Here is a 24857-nt window from a genome sequence, read left to right as displayed (position 1 = left end):
GTCCATTCAGGGAACCGTAAGTAGGCCAGAATGACTGCCGCAAAGAGTATAAACAGGGGAACGCTGGGGGCTGAGGTAAATTAGATAAGCAGAAGCCAAAAGGAGTGGGAGGACAGAAAACAAAAACTGAGACTGAGATACGCACAAGGGAGGAAGTAAAGCAGGTGAGATCACTCACAAAAGCCAAGGAAATGGAGAATTCAGTCTGGACACAGCTGTATAAAACAGATGGAATCAAACTAGATCTAACACCCAGCCCTCTTGCTACTATTCATAAAAGACTGATTCACACATGGTCAACTGCCTAGCACACCCAGTCATACCATAAAGCAGCAGTCCCCAACCAGGGACTGGTTTCCTGGCAGACAATTTTTCCAGGGACCAAAGGGGTGGGGGGGGGGGGATGTTTTTGGGATGATTCAAGCACATTACATTTATTGTTCACTTTATTATTACATTGTAATATATAATGAAATAAGTATGCAACTCACCATAATGCTGACAGGAGGCGGAGCTCAGGTGGTGATGCGAGCGATGGGGAGCAGCTGTAAACACAGGGGCTCGCCCGCCGCTCACCACCTGCTCTGTGGCCCGGTTCCTAACAGGCCACAGACCAAGTACTGGTACATGGCCCAGGGGTTGGGGATCCCTGCCGTCTTGAGATGGCTCTAGATTTTTCTCTTGTGATTTCAATTATACACATTACTACTATTGCAAATGGTACTGTGAAAGTGAAAAAAAGATGAGGAAGACACATACCTACCCCTAAGATCCTATATCCTATCAGGCTATAAAGTCATTTATGTCTTTATATGTCATCCTGTAATAGAGACTAGATATGAGACATTCCATGTCCATAAATAAAATGCATTAACATCAACTTTAAGATTTTTGTGTTTATGGACTGAAGACCAAAATATAAGGCTGGATACTATAAAACTCTTTGAGGAAAACATAGGAAGAACACTTTCTCACAAACTGCTGCAAGATCTTTTTTGATCCACCTCCTAGAGTAATGAAATGGGACCTAATTAAACTTAAAAGCTTTTGCACAGCAAAGGAAACCATAAACAAAATGAAAAGAAAACCCTCAGAATGGGAGAAAATATTTTCAAACAACGCAACCGATAAGGGATTAATCTCCAAAATACACAAACAGCTCATGTAGCTCAATATCAAAAAACACCTTAATCAAAAAATGGGCAGAAAATCTAAATAGATATTTCTCCAAAGAAGATATACAGATGGTTAAAAAGCACATGAAAAGATGCTCAACATCACTAATTATTAGAGAAATGCAAATCAAAACTACAATGAGGTATTACCTCAAAGTGGTCAGAATGGCCATCATCAAAAAATCCACAAACAACAAATGCTGGAGAGAGTGTGGAAAAAAGGGAAACTTCCTACACTGTTGGTGGGAATGTAAACTGGTAGAGCCACTATGGAGAACAGTATTGAGGTTCCTTAAAAAACTAAAAATAAAGCTACCATATGATCCAGCAATCCCACTCCTGGGCATGTATCTGGAGGAAACCATAATTCAAAAAGATACATGCACTCCAATGTTCATTGCAGCACTATTTAATAGCCAGGATGTAGAAGCAGCCTAAATGTCCATCAACAGAGGAAAGGATAAAGAAGATGTGGTATATAGATATATATTATTCAGCCATAAAAAAGGATGAAATAATGCCATTTGCAGCAACATGGATGGACCTAGAGACTGCCATACTGAATGAAGTAAGTCAGACAAAGACAAATATCATACGATATTGCTTATATATGGAATCTAAAAAAGGCTACAAATGAGCTTATATACAAAACCGAAATAGAGTTACAGATGCAGAAAATAAACTTATGGTTAACAGAGGATAAGGGGGAGGAGGGATAAACTGGAAGACTGGGATTGACACATACACACTACTATATATAAAATAGATAACTAATAAGGGCCTACTTTATAGCACAGGGAATTCTCTACTCAGTACTCTGTAATGACCTGTATGGGAAAAGAATCAAAGAGCAGATATATGTTTATGTATAACAGATTCACTTTGCTGTACAATGTAAACCAACTATACCCCAATAAAATTTTAAAAAAAAAATGATTTGTGTTTAGAAACATAAAATTCAACGATAGAAATGAAAGATTCTGATCTAAAAATCAGTACATTTTAATTATTAATTTATATAATGTTCTCATGGTATCCAAGTATTAAAAACTCTGACATTAATAAGCCATTCAACAAAATTAATATATTGTAAGTCAACTATATATCAATAAAAAAATAATTTTTAAAAGCCAGTCAACAAGACCACTAAGATTACAGTCATATTTTTATGCTATAATTATCATCTTTGCCTTTTTTTCCCCTTAGATTGTTTTTTTAAAGAAATAAAAGGCAAATAAACTCTTCTAAGATTACAAACTATATATTTAAGGTACATAATCCTAAAAAAATGTTCAATTGCTAAGTGACTAATTTTAAAATATGTCACCAGTTTAAGAAGTCTTTCATTCATTTATTCATCTAACAATTATTTATTAAGCCAGATACCATTTAGGCAGTGAGAATAAGCACAAAACAAAACAGAAACAGTTCCTGTCTTCACAAAGCTTAGCCTTCAACTGGCAATTAATTTAACAAGTAACTAAAGCTTAGTATGTTAAGTGCTTTTTATAAATAAGCTTTGAAGCTACACCAGCAATGACTTGCACTTCAACTTTTCATTTCAAATCCATTTGCCAAAAGTTCTTAAGGTATGTAGACAACTTTAAGAAACGATAACATGGTTGACATTAGTCATTAATTGTGCTATTTTATGACTTCTAATATTGATACAGTACAGATTCCTAGCCACTTCCAAATTCTTGCCTCTTTCAGGCTACTGCAGTTGAGAGGGAAAACTTAAGATTTTTTTTTAAACAAAGGAAAACAAGCAAAACAAACAATACTAGCCATGTAATAAAAGACCTAATACACTTTAACTTTATTCATTTAATTATCCGGGGCAGAAAAAAAAAGGACTATGAATTACATGGTATCTGTGCATGCATTCTTTGGAAAATACTGAAAAATAAAAACATTCACGTGGAAAGACATGACTATTCCCACCATTACCTTTTATCAGAAACACGTGAAATTCATAAATTTCACAAAATTTGAAATCTGTACATCAAAAGAAACTGGTAATACTCAATGAATATAATACTAGCTTTTTAAAAAGTGTTTGGGCAGCTGAATATCACAGTATCTTATGGCTCAAACTTCCTTAGAATAATTCAATGATCATTTTCAAAGCAAAGCTTTCTTTCAAAGCTAAAAAAATACTTCTAGGTAACCAAGAAGAGTCATTAAAATGGAAAACACTGATAACATAAACTCTAAAAATAAGGTATGTAATAACCATATAAAGTTATTAAATGTTTTAAAACATCCCAGTAACCATGTTTTTAAAGTCCAGAAACTCAAATGCTATTTTAAGATTATTATTATAATCCATTCTAGCCTAGGATAAAATAGCCTCTCTAAACAGTACATACTACCTTCATCCATCCTTTCTTTTTCCAACAGAATGGCAAAAACAGAATCCCAATATTTTTATTGTAATCATAGGTACATTAGTTCAATATATATGGAGTTAACATATCAAAATACAAAACACAGTAAATATCAAAATACAGATGTTTATTCATCCTACTGAGTAAATTCAAGATTATATTTGCTAATTACCTATTTTCCAAATTTATGAAATACCATAATAAAATGTGAAGTAAAACTGTTCAAAACCAGTTAAACTGAGTCTTGATGTGCTAAAATGATTAACAACACCATCTTAAAGATGATCCCACATCTAAGCACGTGATACCTCTATGATTTCAGGGCACAAATCCCTCTATCCATCAAACTAAATGGAAGGTTACAGAGGTTAATAGAGACAGAGTATCTGTAATAGACTTCTGCATTTCATTCTCTACTCAATATACCCCAACGATCACTGAGCTATTTGTAATGTTCCTATGAATCAATGCTCCCTTCACATTCTGGATAGAAGCTAGAAGCCGCTGTTTGAAGCAATAAAGCTTACCTTCGCAAACCCTCATCAAGCCGATCTGATGATTAAATCTATGTGAGGCTTCATAAACAATTGAAGGGCAGGCACAACTGTAATTAAAAACTCAAATGGCACTGCTAAACACCTAAATAAAACATGAACAAGTAGAATAACCACCTGCAAAGAGCAATGCGAATTTCCAGCCTCTGCTTTACCAAAAGAGATGTTTCTCTATTCACACAATCACCCAGGCTGCATGATCCCTGGGCTAGCAACAGCAGTCAATCATTTCAAATCATGGAAATAAATTTTGCACATATACTTACATTTTATTATGAATTGCACAGTAGCTGTCAAAAATTGTTATAGACCGAAAAAAAAAACAAAGTTCTCTCATTTGCTAGGCAGACACCCAATTCTATCCTAATTTTTTGTAAAGATTCACCACTGAAAAAAAACCCCGAAATCTCACATGGCAGGTTGCTGATAAATCAGGGTCAATTTACTCTACTTGTGGCTGATTAAGGGTAATCCTGGGACATGACTTTTTAGTTCATCCCTGACAGAAGGAAAATTTCTAGAAGAAGGAGACTACAGGGCTGGCTGGATAAGTCACAGTCCAAGTCAGAAGGTTCTAGGGTCAGAAAGATTTGTGCTGGAGAGCAACACGCATGGCCTGGAACATAAAGTTCCTTTTGCTTTCCTTGATTTGCCTACCTTGAATTTAAATTTCCCTGGTGCTATGTTGACTTTGTTGGTTTAAGTGACAGACCCTAACTGTAACCTCTTTCAGTTTATACTTAGTCTCCCCTCAGAGTCATATAATGCTGACTGTTCTAGTCAGCCCCATGTATAGAGAACATAAAGGATTTGGGTCAGAAACACTCAGGTTGCACATTTAGCGCCATCTCTTACTAGCTGTGTGATCTTGGAAAGGTTAGTTTTCCTCTGGGTGGGTCCATCTCTTCACTTATTACATGAAGCTAATAAAATTTCTCACATGACTCTTATAAGAATTAAATGAAATGGCATATGTGACAGTTCCAGGTACCCAGAAAATATTGGGTTGGCCAAAAAGTTCATTCGGGTTTTCCTGTACCATCGTATGGAAAAACCCGAACGAACTTTTTGGCCTGCCCAATGATATACGTTAGTTCCCATCTCTTCTCCCTATTTTAAATACATCTTGTATTCCAGGTCCCTCTTCCTATTGGTCTCTCCTTCTGAGAGGTGGATAATCTATGCCCTATCCTTGCTATCTTCCAACAATAATGCAACAGAAGTGTTATCAACTGAAAGAACATTTAACTAGGAAACAATCTAGAAGTCCACTGACATAAGAATGAATAAAGTGTGATATAATCTATACAATGAAATATCATACAGCAGTGAAAATGGATGAACTATAGCTATGTGCAATAACAGATAAATCTTGAAAATGTAATGCTGAGTACCAAAAAATCCCATAACACTACACTCAGTAATGATACCACTTCATAGAGCTCAAGAAATAAGAATATTCATGTTCTAGCATACATACATTTATGATAAAACTAAGCATAGAAACATCTCAGATACCCTGATTCAAAGTCAACATTTTCACAGAAATTTATTCATGTGTGAAACCACGCTTAAATTGGAATGTATACTGCAAATATTTATGGACACACCGAACACAAACAACCTACTTCTGTTCTCATACTGTTGATTTTTTTTTAAATAAAGCCATTAACTTATGCTACCTTTTATTTACCTACCTTGAATTCAAATCACAATGATGGCTCTAAATGGATATTTTTTTACTTTTCGTTAAAAAAGCTTTCCACACACTGTGGCAACCACAGCTGTTGAGGTCAGCAGCGTCATGGCAACTGTGAAGGGTCCGCAATTTAGTTCTTTCGTATTGAGGTCTCAGCTGTAGATCCCATCTGTGCTGACTTCAGGCTGGAGGGAATAAGTTCCCTCCAGCCTGAAAACTGAAACATATGCTGCAATAATTAAAGGTTTCTGGAGCCAGTCAGCAGTGCCGGGGATGCTGAAGCTGATGACCTGTGAGCACACCAGAGGGCTTCACACAGGCACCCACCTGCTAAACAAAGGACACCTCTGAAGGCATGGCACTAAGGCCTCCGAATCCAAAAAGGCAGAAAGAAGTCAGTCCCACTCCCTATGTGTATTTTCTATACCTTACAGCAGACTCGCTCCTACTGAAACACGGGGTGGTGGTTTTGCAAGTCCAGCACTTTCTCTTTGCATCCCCTTTACTCACCTAGACTTGCACCGTCTAATACTAGCCACACATGGCTATTTATATTTAAACTAATTAAAATTCAATAAAAGTTTAAGATTAACTTCCTCAGTCACACCAGCCACATTTCAAGTGCTCAAGGGCAACATGTGACTACTGGCTGTTTACCATACTGAACATTACAGAAAGTACTTTTGGACAGTCCTGATCTAGACACTACTGCATGTTTTAAACAAAATCAAACCTCTGCCACATTGCTGAGCATAAAAATCCTAGACTCAACCAGAACATGTCAAGGATTAGTGACCCAGCACAATTATCTGAGATTGTTCACAGGCTTGGACGCTTCAGGCTTCTCTTGGGTACTGTCTGTATTTGCCCATTGCATTGTTTAGTGTTGCCCAGGGATTAAAAGAATGGACCCTGGAGTTGGATGATGGAGTCTGACTCTCTAAACGGTGACTCTCGGAGTTGATTACTCAACCTGTCTCATTTTTCTATATGTAAAAATGAAGATAACAATAGTAACAACTTCATAGGTTTGTTTAAAAATTAAATGATACAGTACTTCTAAACCTATTAGTACCATGCTTGGTGTATGTTTATTAACCATTATTATCCTATTAACCATTATTATCCTCGCCAAAAGGGAGGAAAAGGAAAGAAGATGATGACTTTTATCCATCAAAATCTAGAGCTCTGGTAAAGATTCTCTATGAGAGAATATCAAAATACATGATCTTTTTAATTTTCTGTACTGTATATTTACAATTTAATGATTTCCTTTCTCACCTCTTAAAAGCCTGCTCACTAGTCTCAAAAGTCTCTTTCACACACTCCGTGCATAGTGCTATGTGTCAAGAACTACTCAAAACACATAAGATGTGACAGCTTATTAAATCCTCACAACAGTCCCACAAGGTAGGTAAGCCAATGGACCTATCCCTTTTCAGATGAGAAAACAGAGACACTGAGAGGTGAAGTAACTCATGCAAGATCCTACAACTCGTAAGGCAGTGACGGGACTGGAATGCAGGCAACCTGGATCCAGAGTTCCTGCTCGCAGCCATCACGCAATACTTCTCTGTATGCTGAAACTCCCTTCCCAAACAAACAAAGCATTTCCAAACTAGTTGGTTAGGTAATACTATTAGAAACAGACAACTTGTTTAGTGGATTTGGCAGTGACCGGGAAGGGGGAAGTCTCTTGGGATTTGGATGTGGCCATAGGAGTAATCCCTGCTCTATCTTCTAAACCCCCTGGCAAATGTGAATGGCTCTGCTTCTCAGAAGGGTTGGCACTGATCCCTGGGAGGTGTGGTAGAAAGCTGTGAGGGTGGTTTGGTTTTCACAATGACTAGGGGGCACCATAGGCATTCACTCTGCAGGAGACAAGGGTGCTTACATCCTACAATGTATGTCACAATCCCACACAGCTTTCAAATGTCCAACTAGCACATTTCAGTCTAGAACCAAATTCCTTTTTACATCTGGGCAGAAGCAATTCTTATATTGTTTTAGTATATTTAACATGCTTAATCTCCAGGGTTGCTATTACTATGTAAATTGAAGAAAATTAGTACTTTTTTGTCCAAAACTTTACCTAGAGTTGCTCATCATTTCAGATGAAAATGTCGTGCTATGTGAATCACCAAATCCATACATTTCTATCAGTCTCAATTAGAGCTGCACATTTACAGTAATTCTTCCATGAATTCTATTAATGCCTCAACATTCCTATATTACAACATACACTATTTTTTGATAACTTTCCATTTATTTCTTCTTTATAGTATCATTAGGGCACTATACTGGAATTTTGAATTTACGTGCATAAGTAGCTATATTAGCTAAGATTTTTTTTTTTCTTTCAGGATAGTAAGTATCTTTTTCAAAACACATGTTTATAAAAAGGGGACATTGTTCTGAGAAACAAGCTGGTGGTACACAGAATGAAGTCATGTGATATCCACCCTTCTGTTTCCTAAAAATATTTTACTGTCCTCAGAGCTCCATAATCCCAATACCAGCTTTCTGACTGCCCAGGATAAACAAAGGGAAAAATAAAGCTTGTAAATTCTCCACAGAGTCCTGGCCCCTCCCTATCCTAATCCATACCCGGAAGCAAGTCTGAGGAATAGAAACTACGGTCCCTCCTCTTTTTTTATCACTGCCCTCCTGGCTGAGTCAGCTTGGTTTGAATTTACCATTCTCAGCACCAGTAAAGATCCCCAAGAAGCTACAGAAAAGGCCCATGATCTTAGATTGATCACCATTAGATCATCTCAAACTCTCAGCATCTTTACCCACTCAGTAAATCAGAATGACTTTCACAACCCCTTGGGTAGCTCCTACAGCACTCTCCCAGCTTGAATATAGTTTACTAATGTTGCTGACATTTCCATCACCAAATCAAAGACAGAACCACAGGACTCCTGTTTCATTTCCCTGACCTACCCAGCATCTCTTCAGTTTCTTACCTCATAGCTTCTAATGAAAACAATTGCATTACCTATTCTTTAATTTTCTATTTATTCTTTAGATAGAAAACCTTAAAGCTCTCTAATACTTGATCTCTTCTCAATGCCTTCTACTCATTTCCTATAATTCAGCCAAAAAATAGGGCAGGCATTAAAAAAAGATCCTAATAAAATTAAACAAAACATATTGAATGACAACTACTTAATGTGTGTTATAAAAGAATACTTGCTGGGTTTTTTGGGAAGAGGTCGGAGAATTAAAAGCTTTTCTGAATTTGCAGCATTCCTAAACTGAACTAGAAAGAAAGGGAGAAGAGGATAACATAGGGTGCAGTTTTACAGTTTTGCTATGTACCAGACCTTCTCAATTACCTGATAAGGAAGGTTACCCCAAATTTTTAGGTTGAAGATATCAATACAGAGGTTAGACAGTTTGCTCAAAGCCAAGGTCATGTGTAACAACACCTCCACCCTGACTGCCACCTCAGTGCTAGAATTATAAACCCCGATTGTCTAATTCCATTATACCTTGCTGCCTCTTCACAATAATTATTAAACTAATGCTAACAACATACCAGGAATTGTGCTATATTTTTTATTTAATCTTTATAATAACCCTAAAGAGACAGGTACCAAATTTAGACCTATTTTGCAAACGAGAAAACTGAGGCTAGAGAAAATAAGTTACATTGCCCCAAATCACACAGTAAATAGTGCAGCTTATATTCAAACCCGGGCAGTCAGACTCCAGAACCCCTGCCCTTAATCATTAGACTATACTCTCTGCCAAGACTAAAATTCACTAGGCAAAAACTGAGTAAAGAGCTAATTTTCACCACTAAAGATTACTAATGGAATTACAACAATTCTATTCCCAACAGGATGGTTTATTTAACAAGAGCTACATCCATAAGGATGGATTAGCAAATCAAAATTGGATTTTTTAAAGTACACAAATGATTAAAATTCTTAAAAATCACAACCATTAACCTTAAGGATTAAATATCCTCTTCTGATGTACTAAATACTGAACATGAAGTGATTAAAGAATAATTCCCTATAGTTGCTATTTATGGGTGGGAAGGGAGTGGGTGATATTTAGAAATGTCTCCCTATATCTAGCCATTGGAAATCCATTTTTCTCCTTGGACTCTTGGCCCCTCCTAACCCTCCAGCAGTCAGAGAAGTGGCTACAAAAAGCAAAACAAAGTAGGCAGTCTCTTGAGAGAGAACACCAGGGCTGAGGCACCACACACTGTTATTTATAAATAAGGCCAACAGTGAGAAATGTGCAAGATATACTAATATATTAGAGTAAAGCAAAAGACTCTAAATAAATCATTTTAATGGCATTTAAAGATTGTTCTTAGAAAATACATAAGGAAAAACTAAAAACATTATCTAATAAACTAACAAAGCCTTGAAGCAAGAATCAGATATCCCAACTTAGCCACGTGGGACACAGGAGAATCCAGACAAGAAGAGAACCATTCTCTTCTCCATACAGGTTAAGGTTCACCACAAGTTTGTGAGAAGAACTGAGAAATTTATAATGTGCAGTATCATGTAAATAGTTCTCATTGTCATCACCCTGATAGTTTTTATGTATATATTTTATCTGTGTAATATATATGTAGACAGGATACATACATACATATTTTTTCACATATATTCATACATATATGTTCACAGATATATACACATATGTAAATGAAACATACTCTGAATCAGGTAAGCCTAAACATCGGGGTCAGATTTCTGAATCTACATTGGGCAAATCCTGGTGAGCAGCACAGCATTTGTAACAAAATGCTGTCTTAATTTAAGGCTGACTAGTTAGGGTTAGGTATATTTCATATTACTCTAAAGAGGATAATATCCAAAAGAGGATAATAAAATTAATAAACCCTTGGAGCTGTTAATGCAGATATATTCTCAGTAATTTTTAGCCAAAAACTCCCATGCCAATTTGTGATCTTTTATTCTCTAAACTCAGATTTGATTTACTGTCTCTAGGCTTCGGAGTCTACAAATGGGAGAAGAGAGATCTGTCTTATAAAAATACGGATATTTCAGGGCTTCCCTGGTGGCCCAGTGGTTGAGAATCCTCCTGCCAATGCAGGGGACACGGGTTCGATCCCTGGGCCAGGAAGATCCCACATGCCGCGGAGCAACTAAGCCCATGCACCACAGTTACTGAGCCCGCATGCCTAGAGCCCGAGCTCAGCAACGAGAGAAGCCACTGCAATGAGAAACCCGCACACTGCAACAAAGAGTAGCCCCTGCTTGTCACAACTAGAGAAAGCCCGTGCGCAGCAACAAAGACCCAATGCAGCCAAAAATAAAATAAATAATAAAATAAATCATAAATAAATAAATAAATAGGGATATTTCAGAACCTGGACAAAGAAAATGGGAAAGTTCATCAAATTCCCACCAAATATGGCTGATTGTCTTCCCAATTAACCATTTTTGCTCTTCTCTATGACAGCTTGTCTTCCCTAACCTATGCTAAAATTTTAGTTCCTTCCTAATATTTTCAATTTAATATTAATATTTAATATAATATTTTCAATTTAATACTCTTTCTGGAGACATTATCTTGAAAGCTTTCTGTTGCGGGAATTTGATACATACGAGCAAACCAATGGATCAGATATTTGGAGGCAGCTGAATTTTTGAGCTCCTTGGGAAATCATACCAAGTATGAGAGTATCTTCTCTGCCCATCCATAAGACCAGGTCTGGACAGGGTCACAGATTCTTGAAAATAAAACTATAGTTCTTCATGCATCCTTTCCAATTTGTTAAAGTGAATTATTTATGAATGAACCTTAGATGATGGTGATTTCAAATTGACTATAGTCTGAATTATCACTGACTGCAGTGCACTGTAGGAAGCAAGTGCTTAATACATGTTTACTGCATGGCTAAGAGGTCACTGTGCCTCTACTGGTTCTCTTTACTTCTAGCCCCAAGCTACAGGGGCTGTCTCATGCATTCCAGAATCAGTTTCTGTTTGTTGTACTCTCTGAGCAACTTTTTCAGCTTTATCTTCTCATCCTTTTATTGACTTGCTCATATTAGTTTCTTATTGCTCTTAAAACAAATACCATAACTGTATTCGCTGTAAGCGAATCCCACAGTTTGGGAGGTCAAAAGTAGATCTCACTGAGCTAAAATCAGCTGTTAGCAGGCAGCACTCATTCTGGAAGGAGAGGAGAATCCACTTCCCTACCCTTTTCAGCTTTTTTGGCTTGCAGCCCCTCCCTCAATCTTCAAAGTTAATAGTGTGGTATCTTCAAATCTCTGACCTTGATCTTCTGCTTCCCATTCTATCCTTAAAGGACGCTTGTCAAAAAACTGGGCACGCCCCGATGATCCAGGAATAATCTCCTTATTTTAAGATCAACCTTAATGCCCTCCACATTCTTCATTACCTTTTGCCATATAAGGTATGCAAAGGGGTAGGAACCCAGTATAGACTCACTCACCCACCCTGTGTTCAGCATGGCACCATTACCATCATCTATGCCTGATGCCACCCCCAGAGGGCAGTTCCCGGGCTATGCAACATCAGGGAGAGCTTTGGAGGGGTCCAGTTAATTCCTTGTTATTCTTTCAACAGATCTTTAGCATCTTTCAAGATTCTTCCACAAGTCCAGGATGCTAGCAAAAATTCACTTTCTATAGTCTGTTTAGACTTCAACATTTGTGTTCCTTCTAAGTGAATCTCTGGCTTTTTAAGTCACCTTCTAATATTGTTGGGGTTTTTTTTTCCTCCTATTTTTTACATTGTTGTCTGTTTATGCCAACGCCCCTCACTTTTAAAAAAATTCTTTTCTTTGGTATTCTAGTTGGATTTCAAGAGGAAGCTGAAGTAAATGAAGGTATTCACTTAGCCATTTTTAACTGTTCCACCTCCTTTTTACCGCAGTTTCAAATGTCTCTCTTGCTGGTTGTTTGGCCTGATGATTCTGACTGTGCCAACCAGAACGCTGTGATAAACCTTCCCTCAATCCCTGTACTTGACCCTTATTTACTCACTGAGTCCCTTTCATGTTCCAAACACTGAGGATACAGAGATGGACATGACCCCTGATCTCTCAGTCCAGTGGAGGAAGGTTTACAAAGAGTAAAGAATGGAATGAACAGCTGTACGTGCTTTCAGAGGGCAGAGGAAGAAGCTATCCAGCTTCCTCCACTGTACATCTGGTCTTTTCTTAGCACTGCTCTCTCATTTTCTTTTTCTTCACTCTTGTCATTCTTTTAAGACTTTAAATTTGCAAACTTTCATTTCAGTCTCCTACTCCAGGTCAGCCAGTTCCTTTCCCAACGATAGTCTCACAAGCTGATCACTTTAATCTTTTATTATTTTTTTAATCTTTATTGGAGTATAATTGCTTTACAGTATTCTGTCACTTACTGCTGCACAACAAAGTGAATCAGCCACGTGTATACATATATCCCCATATCCCCTCCCTCTTGAGCCTCCCTCCCAATCTCCCTATCCACCCCTTTAGGTCTTCACAAAGCATCAAGCTGATCTCCCTGTGCTCTGTAGTAGCTTCCCACTAGCCGTGTATTTTACATTTGGTAGTGTGTATATGTCGATGCTACTCTCTCACTACAACCCAGCTTCCCCCAGTGTCCTCAAGTCCATTCTCTACGACTGCAGTTCTACTCCTACCCTGCCACAGGATTAATCAGTACCATTTTTCTAGATTCCATATATATGTGTTAGCAAACAGTATTTGTTTTTCTCTTTCTGATTTACTTCACTCTCGATGACAGACTCTAGGTCCATCCACCTCACTACGAATAGCTCAATTGCATTCCTTTTTATGGCACAGTAATATTACACTGTATATACGTGCCACATCTTCTTTATCCATCCGTCAATGAACATTTAGGTTGCTTCCGTGTCCTGGCTATTGTAAATAGTGCTGCAATGAACACTGTGGTATATGTATCTTTTTCAATTAAGGTTTTCTCAGGGTATATGCCCAGGAGTGGGATTGCTGGGTCATATGGTAGTTCTATTTTTAGTTTTTTAAGGAACCTCCATACTGTTCTCCATAGTGGCTGTATCAATTTACTTTCCCACCGACAGTACAGGAGGGTTCCCTTTTCTCCACACCCTCTCCAGCATTTACTGTTTCCAGATTTTTTAATGATGGTCATTCTGATTGGTGTGAGGTGATACCTCATTGTGGTTTTGACTTGCATTCCTCTGATTAGTGATGTTGAACATCTTTTCATGTGTCTTTTGGCCATCTTTATGTCTTCTCTGGAGAAATGTCTATTTAGGTCTTCTGCCCATTTTTGGATTGGCTTGTTTCCTTTTTTGATATTGAGCTGCATGAGCTGCTTGTGTATTTTGGAGATTAATCTTTTGTCAGTTGCTCCATTTACAAATATTTTCTCCCATTCTGGGGGTTGTCTTTTTTGTCTTGTTTATGGTTTCCTTTACTGTGCAAAAACTTTTTAAGTTTCATTAGGTCCCATTTGTTTATTTTTGTTTTTATTTCCATTATTTCCATTATTCCATTTATTTCCATTTTATTCCATTATTTTATTCCATTATTCTGGGAGGTAGGTCAAGAAGGATCTTGCTATGATTTATGTCATAGAACGTGTTCTGCCTATGTTTTCCTCTAAGAGTTTTATAGTGTCCGGTCTTAGATTTAGGTTTTTAATCCATTTTGAGTTTATTTTTGTGTATGGTGTTAAGTAGTGTTCTAGTTTCATTCTTTTACATGTAGCTGCCCAGTTTTCCCAGCACTTATTAAAAAGGCTGTCTTTTCTCCATTGCATGTTCTTGCCTCCTTTGTCATATATTAGGCAACCATATGTGTGTGGATTTATCTCTGGGCTTTCTATCCTGTATCACTGATCCATATTTCTGTTTTTGTGCCAATACCACACTGTCTTGATTACTGTAGCTTTGTAGTACAGTCTGAACTCGGGGAGCCTGATTCCTCAGGCTCCATGTTTCTTTCTCAAGATTGCTTTCGCTATTTGGGGTCTTTTGTGTTTCCACACAAATTGTAAAATTTTTTGTTCTAACTCTGTAAAGAATGCCATTGGTAATTTGATATGGATTGCACTGAATCTGTGGATTACTTTGGGTAGTATAGTCATTTTCCAATGTTGATTCTTCCAATCAAAGAACATGGTATATTTCTCCATCTGTTCATGTCATCTTTGATTTCCTTCATCAGTGTTTTATAGTTTTCTGAATACAAGTCTTTTGTATTCTTAGGTAGGTTTATGCCTAGGTATTTTATTCTTTTTGTTGCGATGGTAAAGGGGATTGTTTCCTTAATTTCTCTTTCTGATTTTTCGTTGTTAGTGTATAGGAATAAGCTGATCACTTTTAGATTTCTCTGTCCACCTGACCCACCTCACAGGGCTCTGATATCATGCAAAACCTGGAGGCATGCCAGGCAAGGCTTACTCACAGGCAGAGAGTAAGCCCCAGGCCAGTGGTGCGACCTGGTTCACTGTGAAATCGGTTACTTTCTTCATTCAAAGACTGCAGAAAATGTTTAAATTTCCATCCCATTAATTTATATGCTTTTTTAACTTTAAAATATATAACACAAAAGTTGCCATTTCAACCATTTTTAAATGCAATTAAATCGCCTTAATTACATTCACAATTTTGTGCAATCGTTGACACTATTCCCAAAATTTTTAAATCACCCCCCCACCAAAAATATTCTGTAACCATTAAGCAATAAGTCCCATTTCTTCCTCCCTACCAGGCCCTGGTAACCTCTAATCTACTTTCTGTCTCACTGAATTTGCCTGTTCTAAATATTTCATATAAGTGGAATCATACCACATTTGTCCTTTTGTGTCTGGCTTATTTCCCTTAGCCTAATGTTTTCAAGGTTCATGCATGTAGTAAAATATAACAGAACTTCATCTATTGGTTTTTGATCTTGGATAGTCATACTAATTTTCTCTTGAAACATTTTTATGGTTTTTCAAAGCAAAAATGAATTTTTTCTCCTTTTTCTTTCATATTATATGACCTTAGTAACAGCTTTTTTTACTTTTCCCAGTGGATATTGTTATACTTGTGAGCTTATTGATTCATGCTGATGAATAGTAATATCTTGCAAGTTATCCTGGCACGCAGGGTTCATTTTTCATGTGATCTGCATAAAAATAGTGGTAGTGAATATTAATCAAGTAAGAATGCAAATTTGAATGCTCAGCTTCAAAAAAAGCTTAATTAGAATACACAAGTCACATTAGCCATCCCTTTGCAGGAAAAGCATGTTCCACAGATTTGTAGCTTAAAACTTTTTTCTTGTTTCAACCTACAAATTTATAGGTGTCACTGTATGAATAAGAAATTGGGGTGGGTGGGGCAGAACTGCTGTTCTTATGTGACATTCTCAAGATTGTTAATTACTATCAGTAGCACATTTTACACCAAATTAAAATTGTTTCCCCAAGGACAAAAATATGGGTTTATTCAACCAGTTAAACCAAGTTTACTTGTTGAAAAATGTATAGGTCAAGGTACTGCGCTGGGTGCCATATGGGAGATACAAAGAAATATAAGTTCTCCAGGAACATCCAGTCTAATGAACTTATCTATGGGAAGTTTATACCCAAATAGATGCAATTCAAGACATAAATATATTTCTCACAAACATCAGAAAGTTAAACAGCAACACAGAATCAAAGAATGCATCAAGATCACAGTAAAAGTGACATCAAAGGATAAGTAACAATAACGAAATGAACTTTGTAGACCAGTGGTATTTAATATTTTTATTTTAAATAGTAAAATCCTTTTGTCCTCCAAATGAAATCTTAAACCCAGTATATTAAAAAGAAAAAAAAGTAAACAAAGGTTTTTTTTATTGCTAGAAGCCAGAGTTCCAGACCCAGTTCCGCCAACTAATGATATGACCTGAGACTATTTACCTAAATTCTAGCTCAATTCCCTTATTAGCAAATGGAATTAATAATGGGATTGCTGTAAGGATTAAAAATAATGGAGTATGTAAAGCATTTACAAGCATCTGGAAGTTCTAAATACATTTGTACTATTAATACAAGCGTAACTCATGTAGCTTTGCTTTACTGCAGTTCACAGACACTGCATTTTTTACAAGTTGAAGGTTTGTGGCAACCCTGTCTTTAGCACCATTCTTCCAAAAGCACTTGCTCACTTCACATTTCTTGTGTCACATTTTGGTAATTCTCACAGTATTTCAAACATTTTCATTATTATTATATTTGTTATATTGATCTGTCATCAGTGATCTTTGATTTTATTATTGTAATTGTTTGAGGGCACCACGTACCTTGCCCATGTAAGACGGTGAACCTGACAGATGTTGTATATGTTCTGACTGCTCCACCAACCAGCCATTCGTCATCTCCCTCCCTCTCCTCAGGCTTCCCTATTCCCTGAGATACAACAATATTTAAATGTTCAAATGAAAGGAAGAGTTGAACACCTCTCACTTTACTTTTTTTTTTGTCAGATCTTTATTGGAATATAATTGCTTTACAGTGTTGTGCCACGTGCTGCTGTACAACAAAGTGAATCAGCTGTATTTATACATATATCCCCATAACCCTCCCTTTCCCACCCCATCTAGGTCATCACCAAGCATCGAGTTGATCTCCCTGTGCTATGCAGCAGCTTCCCACTAGCCACCCATTTTGCATTTGGTAGTATATATACATATGTCAAAGCTACTCTCTTACTTTGTCCCAGTTTCCCCTTTCCCATGCCTCTGCTGTCCTCAAGTCTGTTCTCTGCGTCTGCGTTTTTATTCTTGCCCTTCCACTGGGTTCATCAGTACCATTTTTCTAGATTCCATATATATGTGTTAGCAAACAGTATTTGTTCTTCTCTTTCTGGCTTGCTTCATTCTGTATGACAGACTCTAGGTCCATCCACCTCACTACGAATAGCTCAATTGCATTCCTTTTTATGGCACAGTAATATTACACTGTATATATGTGCCACATCTTCTTTATCCATCCACCTATCAATGGACATTTAGGTTGCTTCCACGTCCTGGCTATTGTAAATAGTGTTGCAGTGAACACTGTGGTATATGTATCTTTTTCAATTATGGTTTTCTCAGGGTATATGCCCAGTAGTGGGATTGCTGGGTCATATGGTAGTTCTATTTTTAGTTTTTTAAGGAACCTCCATACTGTTCTCCATAGTGGCTGTATCAATTTACATTCTCACCAACAGTACAGGAGGGTTCCCTTTTCTCCACACCCTCTCCAGCATTTATTGTTTCCAGATTTTTTCATGATGGCCATTCAGACCGGTGTGAGATGATACTTCATTGTGGCTTTGACTTGCATTTCTCTAATGATTAGTGTTGTTGAGCATCTTTTTCATGTGTTGGTTAGCCAAATGATTAGTGTTGTTGAGCATCTTTTTCACGTGTTTGTTAGCCATCTGCATGTCTTCTTTGGAGAAATGTCTATTTAGGTCTTCTGCCCATTTTTGGATTGGGTTGTTTGCTCTTTTGATATTGAGCTGCATGAGCTGCTTGTATATTTTGCAGATTAATCCTTTGTCAGTTGCTTCATTTGCAAATATTTTCTCCCATTCTGAGGGTTGTCTTTTTGTCTTGTTTATGGTTTCCTTTGCTGTGCAAAAGCTTTTTAAGTTTCATTAGGTCCCATTTGTTTATTTTTGTTTTTATTTCCATTACTCTAGGAGGTGGGTCAAAAAACATCTTGCTGTGATTTACATCATAGAGTGTTCTGCCTGTGTTTTCCTCTAAGAGTTTTATAGTGTCTGGCCTTACATTTAGATCTTTAATCCATTTTGAGTTTATTTTTGTGTACGGTGTTAGGAAGTGTTCTAATTTCATTCCTTTACATGTAGCTGTCCCACTTTCCCAGCACCACCTATGAAAGGCTGTCTTTTCTCCACTGTATATTCTTGCCTCCTTTGTCAAAGATAAGGTGACCATATGTGCATGGGTTTATCTCTGGGCTTCCTGTTCTGTTCCATTGATCTATATTTCTGTTTTTGTGCCAGTATCATACTGTCTTGATTACTGTAGCTTTGTAGTATAGTCTGAACTCGGGGAGCCTGATTCCTCAGGCTCCATTTTTCTTTTTCAAGATTGCTTTGGCTATTCGGGATCTCTTGGGCTTCCATACAAATTGTGAAAAATGCCATTGGTAATTTAATAGGGATTTCACTGAATCTATAGATTACTTTCAGTAGTATAGTCGAACATCTCTCATTTTAAATCAAAAGCTGGAAATGATTAAGCTTAGTGAAGAGGCATACTGAAAGCTGACATAGGCCCAAAGCTAGCCCTCTTGTGCCAAGCAGTTAGCCACATTGCAAATGTAAAGGAAAAGTTCTGGAAGGAAATTAAAAGTGCTACTTCAGTGAACATAAGAATGATAAGAAAGCAAAACAGCCTTATTGCTGATACAGAGAAAATTTTAGTGGTTGGTCCACAACATTCCCTTAAATCTAAGCTTCATCCAGAACAAGGCCCTAACTTTCTTCAGTTTTATGGACACTGAGAAAAGTGACAAAGCTGCAGAAGAAAAGTTTGAAGCTAGCAGAAGTTGGTTCCGAAGGTTTAAGGAAAGAAGCCATCTCCATAACATAAAAGTACAAGATGAAGCCACAAGTGCTGATGTAGAAGCTGCAGCAAGTTATCCAGAAAATAAAGCTAACATAATTAATGAAGGTGGCTACACCAAACAAAAGATTTTCAATATAGTTACAGCCTTCTATTGGAAGAAGATGCCATCTAGGTCTTTGTTAGCTAGAGAGAAGTCAATGCCTGGCTTCAAAGGAAGGGCTGACTCTCTCGTTAGGGGGCTAATACAGCTGGTGACTTGAAGTTGAAGCCAATGCTCATTTACCATTCTGAAAATCCTAGGACTGTTAAGAATTACATTAAGTCTACTCTGCATGTGCTTTATAAATGGAACAACAAAGCCTGGATGACAGCACATCTGTTTACAACATGGTTTACTGAACATTTAAAGCCCACTATTGAGACCAACTGCTCAGAAAAAAAGATTCCTTTCAAAATATCACTGCTCATTGACAATGCACCTGGCTACCTAAGAGCTCTGATGGAGATGTACAAGGAGATTCTTGTTGTTTTCATGCTACCAACACAGCATCTGTTTGCAGCCCATGGATCAAGGAGTAATTTCGATTTTCAAATCTCATTATTTAAGAAATACATTTTGTTAAGGTTAGAGCTAGTCATTCCTCTGATGGATCTGTGTAAGGTACACTGAAAACTTTCTGGAAAGGAATCACCATTCTAGATGCCATTAAGAACATTTGAGATTCAGGACTTCCTAGGTGGCGCAGTTGTTAAGAATCCACCTGCCAATGCAGGGGACACAGGTTCAAGCCCTGGTCTGGGAAGATCCCACACGCCGCAGAGCAACTAAGCCTGTGCACCACAACTATTGAGCCTGCGCTCTAGAGTCCGTGAGCCACAACTATTGAGCCCATGTGCTACAATTATTGAAGTCCATGAGCCTAGAGCCCATGCTCCACAAGATAAGCCACCAAAATGAGGAGCCCGCAAACCACAATGAAGAGTAGCCTCCGCTCACCACAACTAGAGAAAGCCCGTGTGCAGCAATGAAGACCTAATGCAGCCATAAATAAATAAATTTAAAAAAAAAAACTAGTCTTATTTAAAAAAAAAGAACATTCGACATTCATTGGAAGACAAAATATCAACATTAACAGGAGTTTGGAAGAAGTCGATTCTAACACTCACGGATGACTTTGAGGGGTTCAAGATTTCAGTGGAGGAAGTAACTGTAGATGTAATGGAAAGAGCAGAAGAACCAGAATTAGAAGTATAGTTTGAAGATGGGACTGAATTGCTACAATCTCATGAGAAAACGTTAATGAATGAGAAGCTGTCTTACTGATGAGCAAAGAAAGTGGTTTTGTGAGATGGACTCCACTCCCGGGGAAGATGCTGAAATGATGGCAAGTAATTTAGAATATTATATAAACTTAGTTGATAAAGCAGCAGCAGGGTTTGGGAGGACTGACTCTATTTGGGGGAGAAGTTCTACTGTGAGTAAAATGCTATCAAACAGCACTGCATACTACAGAAACATCATTCATGAAAGGAAGAGTCAACAGATGCAGCAAACTTCACTGTTGTCTCATTTTAAGAAATTGCCACAGGGACTTCCCTGGTGGTGCAATGGTTAGAATCCACCTGCCAATACAGGGGACACGGGTTCAATCCCTGGTCTGGGAAGATCCCACATGCCACAGAGCAACAAAGCCCGTGTGCCACAACTACAGACCCCACATGCCACAACTACTGAAGCCTTCGTGCCTAGAGCCTGTGCTTCACAACAAGAGAAGCCACTGCAATGAGAAGCCCATGCACTGCAATGAAGAGTAGTCCCTGCTCACAGAAACTAGAGATAGCCCACACACAGCAACAAAGACCCAATGCAGCCAATAAATTAATTAATTAAAAAAAATAAATAAAAGGTTGCCACAGCCACCCCCACCTTCAGTGACCACCACCTTGATAATCAGCAGCCTTCAACATCAAGGGAAGACCCTCTACCAGCAAAGGACTCAGATGATAGTTAGCATTTTTTAGCAACAAAGTATTTTTAAGTTAAGGTATGTACGTTGTTTTTTTAGATATAATATTATTGCACACTTTATAGACTGCAGTATAGTGTAAACATAACTTTTACATGCATACTTCATAGATTGCAGTATAATGTAAACATAACTTTTACATGCACACTTCATAGATTGCAGTATAGCGTAAACATAACTTTTACATGCACACTTCATAGATTGCAGTGTAGTGTAAACATAACTTTTACATGCACACTTCATAGATTGCAGTATAGTGTAAACATAACTTTTACATGCACAAAAAATTGTGACTCACTTTACTGTGATATATTTGTTTTATTGCGGTGACCTGGAACCCAACCCACAGTATCTCTGAGGTGTACCTGTACTTGTCAAGACGTGATCTTGTAAGCGTATGATATCCTACACTGACATAAACTCTAAACTCCTCAAATATCTATTCTTCTTCCATTTTTACATTGTTAAATATAATAGGTAAGGGTCAACTCTGCAACACTGACAGACAAGGAGTAATCTAAATTACTAATTACAGGCAGAAGTTTAATTTATATCAAGATTATATTCAATATTTTACTGTGATTAAATACATGAAACTACCAAGAAGGCTATAATAGATGTACATTTTTATGTATCTTACAATAAATAATAGTAAATGGCTTGATAAATTCATTTCCTTTTTTAAAGATTCCTTTACCGATTTGTGAAAAGCAGTAAAAGTTATCAAAAGAATTTGAATAAAAGGATATCAGCGATGCCCTTTATACAAAAACACTAAAGGCAATAAAATGTAATAAAATGATAATATCGAAAAGGCAACCTTCAAATGCATGAGAGAAATGGGGAAAACTATGACCTTAAAACTAAAGTTTAATGTGATTTTATTTTATTGAAAGTCAGAAAGCCATAGGTCTGTATTAAAGGCAATCTCATAGGACTTAAAATACTAAATAAAAAATACTAAAAAACAACTGTAAAGAATTTAGAGGTACCTTAAAATAACAGAGGATAAATAAAGGCAATAATATAAAAAAGAGACTTTTAACTCTAAAATGGAGCTAGAGGAGGCTGCTGCTCAGGGAGAGGAAAGCTGGAGCACATAGCCCCAGTTATCAAGTGCAAAGTGAGAAAGACAAGGTAACACCGCAAGAGAGGTCAATGCTCCTTCAAAGGAAAACGGGGGTGGGTTAAAAAGAACTTCACTGGCTGCAGGATTTTTCCTAGAGTCACTGTTATTGCCCTATGCCAACGTACTTACCTATGTCAGGAAACAATGAGATTATTTAATGTTTTAAATTCAATAAGAAGCTTTTGAGGCCCTATTATCTGTTGAGCATATTCAAATACCGTATTTCAACAGAATACAAAAGAAATTCTGATTAAGAAACAATCATTTAATTCTGAGCACTGGGAAAGACATCACAAAGAAGGTAGCATTTAATATTAGACATGAAAGATGGAAAGGGTTTTGACAAATAGGAATGGGAGGCAGGAACTCCTAATGGAAGGAACAAAAGCAGCATGTAAAAAAAGAAAATGGAGAATAGGTATGGGATATAGAGTAGGAATGGTGATATAGAATACTGGAGACAGGATGGAATGACACGGTGGAGGGCCTTTAATGATGGATCAAAGAATTTTAGGGCAATCAAAAACCAACAAAGGTTTTCTGCGTAGGAAAATGATATAGTTAATCTCCCTACTGTGAATTTAATCTTGTTACAATGGATTTTTGCAGGGAAATCTAGAAAGGAGACTTCATTATGAAACTGTTTATAATGAATGAATAAATAGTTGGATGGTGCCTTAGACACTGCCTGACCCCATTCCTTCATTTATCAGGCTCAGAGAGCATAACATACTCATGGTCAGCTACAGAATTATTAACAGAGGCCATAAGGTTTCCACACAATGAACTCATAAGCACCCTCATATTTAATATTATTTTAAGGATAAAGAGAGCTATTTTTAATTCCCAAAATGTATACCATCACTTCCTTAATGAACTGAAGCCTGCTGTCTATCTGTCTTTCTCTTCTTTCTTTTCACGTATACTTACCGAACCCCTATTAAGTGCCAGGCACTATTCTTGACGACAAAGAAAAAATTAATTCCCTCCCCAGTTGGGTTTAAAATTCAATAGAAGAAACAAGAAGAAAAACAGAACAAATCAAGAAAAAACATGTCACACAGTGATAAGCATTATGGATAAAAATAAAGTAGGGTCAGAGGGAAAATAAATGCAGAGTGGAAGGTTATTACTATTATATATAGCATAGCCACAGAATGCTTTTCTCATACAATGACCTGCATGAGGTGAAAGCCTGAGTCATAAGAGTATCTGAGAGAAGAGTGCCCACAAAAATGGAACAATAAATACAAAAACGCACAGCAGGTAAGCACTTAGCCTGCTTGAATGAGGGAAGGAGGAAGGAGGAGGAAATGAAGTCCAAGAGTCAGAAAGTTGGAGATCATATAGATTTTACAGGTCACTGAGAAGGTTTTACACTGAAATCACCTTGAGGCAATGCAAAGCAGAAGACAATGGAACATCTGTAAAGCACTGAAAGGTAAAAGAAAGGAGGGAGGGAGGGAGGTCAAGCCAGAATTCTGTACCAAACAAAAACATTTAAAATGGAAACAAAACAAAAATTTCAGACAAATGCAAAGATAATTTGGTACCAGAAGACCTGAAAATTAAAAATTTTTAAAGGAAGCTGAAGAAAAAGAATACCAGATGGAAATTCAGATAAAGATATATAGGAAACGTTATATATGTAAAGAATAAAAAATTTTGTTTCACATTTTAAAATTTTACTTGAAAGATAATTTACTATTTAAAGCAAAAATGATAATATACAGTGGGATTTATAACACATACAAGTAAAATTTAGGATAAAATGGCACCAAAGATGGGAGGGAGAAAGTGGAAGTATACTATTATAAGGTCCTTACATTATATGTTAAGTATATAATATTATTTAATAGTTGACTATGATAAGTGAGAGATAAATATTCTAAATCCTACACCAATGACCACAAAAAGTATAGCTAATAAACCAAAAGAAGAGATAAAATGGAATATTTACAAATACTCAATTCAAATGAAGGCAGAACAAGAAAGGAACAACAACAGAAAATAAGCAGACAATGCAAGTTGGCAAGAAAAATGACTATCAAGCAACACCTTTAAGCTAGTCTGGCTTAGTGTATCTATTGGGAACAAAGGTGAAAATCAACATCTTTATAATGGATATAAATGTCTACCTGCAGGTTTCACAGACGATATACTGTAATACACTTATTTGCATATTCCCTTTCAATATGTCACACTGTTCAGGTTTTCAAAATCAAGAGATATTTTTAATTAGCCAACTAGTTTACTGATACATTCTCATTCAAATAACTTTTTGGAAATAATAGGCCTC

General features: G+C 37.0%; 1 protein-coding gene and 1 pseudogene across 1 annotated transcript in view; one reads left to right on the top strand and one right to left on the bottom strand.

The window, feature by feature from the left end:
* Positions 1–24857, bottom strand: part of SMYD3 (SET and MYND domain containing 3) — a 684321-nt gene that overhangs the window by 560605 nt on the left and 98859 nt on the right. The gene's annotated exons all lie outside the window — the stretch shown is intronic.
* On the top strand, positions 19036–21414 carry LOC130848002 (tigger transposable element-derived protein 1-like; annotated as a pseudogene).

Source organism: Hippopotamus amphibius, chromosome 3 (genome assembly GCF_030028045.1).
Source record: "Hippopotamus amphibius kiboko isolate mHipAmp2 chromosome 3, mHipAmp2.hap2, whole genome shotgun sequence".
Taxonomy (NCBI): domain Eukaryota; kingdom Metazoa; phylum Chordata; class Mammalia; order Artiodactyla; family Hippopotamidae; genus Hippopotamus; species Hippopotamus amphibius.
The sequence above is the reverse complement of the archived record's forward strand: the minus strand, read 5'-3'. Positions and strand labels throughout refer to the sequence as shown.